Source organism: Oncorhynchus tshawytscha, unplaced genomic scaffold (assembly GCF_018296145.1).
Source record: "Oncorhynchus tshawytscha isolate Ot180627B unplaced genomic scaffold, Otsh_v2.0 Un_contig_2373_pilon_pilon, whole genome shotgun sequence".
NCBI classification, from domain to species: domain Eukaryota; kingdom Metazoa; phylum Chordata; class Actinopteri; order Salmoniformes; family Salmonidae; genus Oncorhynchus; species Oncorhynchus tshawytscha.
The window spans coordinates 120,001-127,500 of NW_024609500.1; positions in this window are offsets into that span (position 1 = coordinate 120,001).

The window sequence follows — 7,500 nt, forward strand, 5'->3', positions numbered from 1 at the left end:
AGACCTGGTTTTCAGAGACCTGGTTTTCAGAGACCTGGTTTTCAGACATGGTTTTCAGAGACCTGGTTTTCAGAGACCTGGTTTTCAGAGACCTGGTTTTCAGAGACCTGGTTTTCAGAGACCTGGTTTTCAGAGACCTGGTTTTCAGAGACCTGGTTTTCAGAGACCTGGTTTTCAGACATGGTTTTCAGAGACCTGGTTTTCAGAGACCTGGTTTTCAGAGACATGGTTTTCAGAGACCTGGTTTTCAGAGACCTGGTTTTCAGAGACCTGGTTTTCAGAGACCTGGTTTTCAGACCTGGTTTTCAGAGACCTGGTTTTCAAATGTGTGAAGTGACACATTTACATTTTTCACACTTTTTTCCCTCACATGATTATTTTCTACCACTTCCAGCTACATCTGGTCTCCCATCCAGGGACCGACCAGGACCGGCTCTGCTTAGCTTCAGAGGCCATACAAAGCAGTGGGATGCAGGGTGCTTTGTTGCTGGAATGAATATGCCAAAACTTACAACTGGGAAAAAAGGCAGAAAAAGCAAAGGCCACAGTTAGGGTCCCTACCAAAGCAAAAGCCACAGTTAGGGTCCCTACCAAAGCAAAAGCCACAGTTAGGGTCCCTACCAAAGCAAAAGCCACAGTTAGGGTCCCTACCAAAGCAAAAGCCACAGTTAGGGTCCCTACCAAAGCTAAGGCCAGGGTAGGGTCCCTACCAAAGCTAAGGCCAGGGTAGGGTCCCTACCAAAGCTAAGGCCAGGGTAGGGTCCCTACCAATGAGAAGGACAATTACTGGAAGGAAGGAGGCGTTTTTAAAAAAATTTGCAGTCACAGAATTTTTGTGGGGGTTTACATTTACAATTCATTTGCTCTTGCATTTAAACAATTATTTTCTTGAAATATTTTGTTTTGTTCTCAACACTTTGGGGTTTACGTTTTGCTTTCAATATAATTATTTTTATTTGCAATACTAATACATTTTTTTTTCTCGACTTCAGAAGTTTTGTTTGCTATGAATGTCACAAAGTAAATGACTCACTAGAGGATTGCGCCGTATAATACAATCTGTTACTCTACGACAGGGCTTTAAACAGTCAATCCTCCATTAATACATTAACAAAGGGATTTGTCCTGCCACTGTTTCAGTAAACATATGAGTGATGGGGCTGGAGAAATGCAAACACGCTCAAGGACTGACATGATATCAACATTATAGTTTTAACCATGTTTTAGCCAATACATTAGTCGTTTCTTTTTCACTTTCACATGTCCTGAGAAATGTTCTTGTTACTTACAACCTCAAGCTAATCGTATTAGCCTACGTCCCGTGGACGGGACACCGATCCCGAAGAAGCTTTAGGCAACAACTGGTCTTAAAGGTATCAGTTCCCCAGGCTGTAACAGTTCCCCTGTAACAGTTCCCCTGGCTGTAACAGTTCCCCAGGCTGTAACAGTTCCCCTGTAACAGTTCCCCTGTAACAGTTCCCCTGTAACAGTTCCCCTGGCTGTAACAGTTCCCCTGACTGTAACAGTTCCCCTGGCTGTAACAGTTCCCCTGTAACAGTTCCCCTGGTTGTAACAGTTCCCCTGGCTGTAACAGTTCCCCTGTAACAGTTCCCCTGGCTGTAACAGTTCCCCTGACTGTAACAGTTCCCCTGACTGTAACAGTTCCCCTGGCTGTAACAGTTCCCTGGCTGTAACAGTTCCCCTGTAACAGTTCCCTGGCTGTAACAGTTCCCCTGGCTGTAACAGTTCCCCTGGCTGTAACAGTTCCCCTGGCTGTAACAGTTCCCCTGACTGTAACAGTTCCCCTGGCTGTAACAGTTCCCCTGTAACAGTTCCCCTGGCTGTAACAGTTCCCTGACTGTAACAGTTCCCCTGACTGTAACAGTTCCCTGGCTGTAACAGTTCCCCTGGCTGTAACAGTTCCCCTGTAACAGTTCCCCTGGTTGTAACAGTTCCCTGGCTGTAACAGTTCCCCTGGCTGTAACAGTTCCCTGTAACAGTTCCCCTGGTTGTAACAGTTCCCCTGTAACAGTTCCCCTGGCTGTAACAGTTCCCCCTGTAACAGTTCCCTGGCTGTAACAGTTCCCTGGCTGTAACAGTTCCCCTGGCTGTAACAGTTCCCTGGTTGTAACAGTTCCCCTGTAACAGTTCCCCTGGTTGTAACAGTTCCCTGGCTGTAACAGTTCCCCTGGCTGTAACAGTTCCCCTGTAACAGTTCCCCTGGTTGTAACAGTTCCCCTGGCTGTATCTGTAACAGTTCCCTGGCTGTAACAGTTCCCCTGGTTGTAACAGTTCCCCTGTAACAGTTCCCCTGGTTGTAACAGTTCCCCTGGCTGTATCAGTTCCCCTGTAACAGTTCCCTAGCTGTAACAGTTCCCTGGCTGTATCAGTTCCCCTGTAACAGTTCCCCAGGCTGTAACAGTTCCCCAGGCTGTAACAGTTCCCCAGGCTGTAACAGTTCCCCTGGTTGTAACAGTTCCCTGGCTGTATCAGTTCCCTGTAACAATTCCCCAGGCTGTAACAGTTCCCCAGGCTGTAACAGTTCCCCAGGCTGTAACAGTTCCCCTGGTTGTAACAGTTCCCCTAGTTGTAACAGTTCCCCTGGCTGTATCAGTTCCCCTGTAACAGTTCCCCAGGCTGTAACAGTTCCCCAGGCTGTAACAGTTCCCCTGGTTGTAACAGTTCCCCTGTAACAGTTCCCCTGGTTGTAACAGTTCCCCAGGCTGTATCAGTTCCCTGTAACAGTTCCCTGGCTGTGAGACATCAACTGGTTGTAATGATCCCTTCCTGTGATCAGGGGTGTCGACGATGTTGCAACACACACACACACACTCACTCACTCACTCACTCACTCACTCACTCACTCACACTCTCTCTTTCTGTCTCTCTCCCTCTCTCTCTCTTTCTGTCTCTGTCTCTCTCTCTAGAACAACAGCTACATTCCTGTATGGTTTAATCACCTATTCACCCTGACAACGTGCCCAACACAGAGATCTCTCAGAAGGCTTTTTCCTGTCATACAAACAGCTCTCCTTTAACTAAAGAATGATGGATCTCTCTCTCTCTCTCTCTGTCTCTGTCTCTCTCTGTCTCTGTCTCTCTCTCTCTCTCTCTCTCTCTCTCTCTCTCTCTCTCTGTCTCTCTCTCTCTGTGTCTCTCTCTCTCTCTCTCTCTCTCTCTCCTCTTCTCTCTCTCTCTCTCCCTCCTCTCTCTCTCTCTCTCTCCCTCCTCTCTCTCTCTCCCTCCCTCTCTCTCTCTCTCTCTCTCCCTCTCTCTCTCTCTCTCTCTCTCTCTCCCTCCTCTCTCTCTCCCTCCTCTCTCTCTCTCCCTCCTCTCTCTCTCTCTCCCTCCTCTCTCTCTCTCTCTCTCCTTCTCTCTCTCTCTCTCTCCTTCTCTCTCTCTCTCTCCTCTCTCTCTCTCTCTCTCTCTCTCTCCCTCCTTCTTTCTCTCCCTCTCTCTCCCTCTCTCTCTCTGCCAGAGTCATTGATCATCATTTAGCTTGTTAATGTCCTCCAGAAGGAAACCCATCTGAGCACACTGAACATGTAAAACACACAGACTTGTGGTAGCACTTTACGCTAAACTAAAATAGTAATCCCATGACATGACAGATGATGTACCTGTAACGGTTTTCTAGTGGTGATGAAGGAGAGTCGGACCAAACTGCAGCGTGTCGATTGCGATCCATATTTATTAAACAAAACGTAAATACGACTAAACACTAAACACTACAAAACAATAAACGTAAATGAAAACCGAAAACAGCCTATCTAGTGCAAACTAACAGAGAGTACAAGTAAGACACTAAGGACAATCACCCACGACAAACTCAAAGAATATGGCTGCCTAAATATGGTTCCCAATCAGAGACAACGATAAGCACCTGCCTCTGATTGAGAACCACTCCAGACAGCCATAGACCTTGCTAGACAACCCACTAAGCTAGAATCCCAATACCACCACCAAAACCCCAAGACAAACACACCACAATTACAAAAACCCCATGCCACACCCTGGCCTGACCAAATACATAAAGATAAACACAAAATACTTTGACCAGGGCGTGACAGAACCCCCCTAAGGTGCGGACTCCCGAACGCACCTCAAAACAATAGGGAGGGTCCGGGTGGGCGTCTGTCCATGGTGGCGGCTCCGGCGCGGGGACGTGGACCCCACTCCTTTAATGTCTTAGTCCCCTCTCCCTTCGTCCCTGGATAGTCCACCCTCGCCGCCGACCATGGCCTAGTAGTCCCCACCCAGAACCCCACTGGACTGAGGAGCAGATCGGGACTGAAGGACAGCTCGGGACCGAGGCAGCTCGGGACTGAGGGGAAGCTCGGGAGTGAGAGAAAGCTCAGGAGTGAGAGGAAGCTCAGGAGTGAGAGGAAGCTCAGGAGTGAGAGGAAGCTCAGGAGTGAGAGGAAGCTCAGGAGTGAGAGGAAGCTCAGGCTCAGGTAGATAGATCTACCAGCTCCTGGCTGGCTGGTGGTTTCAGCAGATCCTGGCTGACTGGCAGATCCTGGCTGACTGACAGATCTGGAAGAGTCTGGTTGACTGGCAGATCTGGAAGAGTCTGGTTGACTGGCAGATCTGGAAGAGTCAGGTTGACTGGCAGATCTGGAAGAGTCTGGTTGACTGGCAGATCTGGAAGAGTCTGGTTGACTGGCAGATCTGGAAGAGTCTGGTTGACTGGCAGATCTGGAAGAGTCTGGCTGACTGGCAGATCTGGAAGAGTCTGGCTGACTGGCAGATCTGGAAGAGTCTGGCTGACTGGCAGATCTGGCGGCGCTGGGCAGACTGGCGGCGCTGGGCAGACTGGCGGCGCTGGGCAGACTGGCGGCGCTGGGCAGACTGGCGACGCTGGGCAGACTGGCGACGCTGGGCAGACTGGCGACGCTGGGCAGACTGGCGACGCTGGGCAGACTGGCGACGCTGGGCAGACTGACGACGCTGGGCAGACTGACGACGCTGGGCAGACTGACGACGCTGGGCAGACTGACGACGCTGGGCAGACTGGCGGTGCTGGGCAGACTGGCGGTGCTGGGCCGACTGGCGATGCTGGGCAGACTGGCGGCGCTGGGCAGACTGACGACGCTGGGCAGACTGACGACGCTGGGCAGACTGACGACGCTGGGCAGACTGACGACGCTGGGCAGACTGGCGGTGCTGGGCAGACTGGCGGTGCTGGGCCGACTGGCGGTGCTGGGCCGACTGGCGATGCTGGGCAGACTGGCGATGCTGGGCAGACTGACGGCGCTGGGCAGACTGGCGACGCTGGGCAGACTGGGGGCACTGGCGGCGCTGGGCAGACTGGCGGCACTAGCTGCTCCATATAGGCTGACAGCTCTGGCGGCTTCTTACAGACTGACCGCTCTGGCGGCTCCGTGCTGACTGGCAGCTCCTTGCAGACTGGCAGCTCCTTACAGACTGACAGCTCCGTGCAGACTGGCAGCTCCTTGCAGACTGGCAGCTCCTTGCAGACTGGCAGCTCCTTGCAGACTGGCAGCTCCATGCAGACTGGCAGCTCCATGCAGACTGGCTGCTCTATGCAGACTGACAGCTCTGGCTGCTTCATGCAGACTGACATCTCTGGCTGCTCCATGTAGACTGGCTGCTTCATGCAGACTGGCAGCTCGGGCTGCTTCATGTAGACTGACAGCTCTGGCTGCTCCATGCGGACTGACAGCTCTGGCTGCTCCATGTAGACTGACTGCTTCATGCAGACTGGCAGCTCGGGCTGCTTCATGTAGACTGACAGCTCTGGCTGCTCCATGCAGACTGACAGCTCTGACTGTTCCATGCAGACTGACAGCTCTGGCTGCTTCATGCAGACTGGCAGCTCTGGCTGCTCCATGTAGACTGGCTGCTTCATGCAGACTGGCAGCTCGGGCTGCTTCATGTAGACTGACAGCTCTGACTGCTCCATGCGGACTGACAGCTCTGGCTGCTCCATGCAGACTGGCTGCTTCATGCAGACTGGCAGCTCTGGCTGCTCCATGCAGACTGACAGCTCTGGCTGCTCCTTGCAGACTGGCAGCTCTGGCTGCGCTAAACAGGCGGGAGGCTCCGGCAGCGCTGTAGAGGAGGAAGGCTCTGGCTGCGCTAAACAGGCGGGAGACTCCGGCAGCGCTGGAGATGAGGAAGGCTCTAACAGCGCTAGATAGGCGGGAGACTCCGGCAGCGCAGGAGAGGAGAAAGGCTCTGGCTGCGCTAAACAGGCGGGAGGCTCCGGCAGCGCTGTAGAGGAGGATGGCTCTGGCTGCGCTGAACAGGCGGGAGGCTCCGGCAGCGCTGTAGAGGAGAAAGGCTCTGGCTGCGCTAAACAGGCGAGGCACACTGAAGGCCTGGTGCGTGGTGCTGGAACTGGTGGTACTGGATCGAGGACACGCACAGGAAGCCTGGTGCGGGGAGCTGCTACCGGAGGGCTGGGGTGTGGAGGTGGTACTGGATAGACCGGACCGTGCAGGCGCACTGGAGCTCTTGAGCACCGAGCCTGCCCAACCTTACCTGGCTCGATGCCCACTCTAGCCCGGCCGATACGAGGAGCTGGAATATATCGAACCGGGCTGTGCACCCGCACTGGAGACACCGTGCGCTCCACAGCATAACACGGTGCCTGCCCGGTCTCTCCAGCCCCCGGTAAGCACAGGGAGTTTGCGCAGGTCTCCTACCTGGCATAGCTATACTCCCTGTAAGCCCCCCAAGAATTTTGGGGCTGACTCCCGGGCTTTCTTGCCAACCGTGTTCCCTCGTATCGCCGGCTCCTCTCTCCGGCTGCCTCTGCTCTCCTAAGTGCCTCCACCTGTTCCCATGGAAGGCGATCCCTTCCCGCCAGGATCTCCTCCCATGTGTAGCAACCCTTGCCATCCAATATATCGTCCCATGTCCAATCCTCATTGCGCCGCTGTTGCTGCCCTTGTTGCCTCTCCTCTTTCGGCTGCTCCTGCCTGTTGACACGCCGCTTGGTCCGTTGGTGGTGGGTGATTCTGTAACGGTTTTCTAGTGGTGATGAAGGAGAGTCGGACCAAACTGCAGCGTGTCGATTGCGATCCATATTTATTAAACAAAACGTAAATACGACTAAACACTAAACACTACAAAACAATAAACGTAAATGAAAACCGAAAACAGCCTATCTAGTGCAAACTAACAGAGAGTACAAGTAAGACACTAAGGACAATCACCCACGACAAACTCAAAGAATATGGCTGCCTAAATATGGTTCCCAATCAGAGACAACGATAAGCACCTGCCTCTGATTGAGAACCACTCCAGACAGCCATAGACCTTGCTAGACAACCCACTAAGCTAGAATCCCAATACCACCACCAAAACCCCAAGACAAACACACCACAATTACAAAAACCCCATGCCACACCCTGGCCTGACCAAATACATAAAGATAAACACAAAATACTTTGACCAGGGCGTGACAGTACCAGAAAGGACTCATTGGCCACAATATAAACTGTAGGTAAATTCAGGTGGAAATTGTGATGT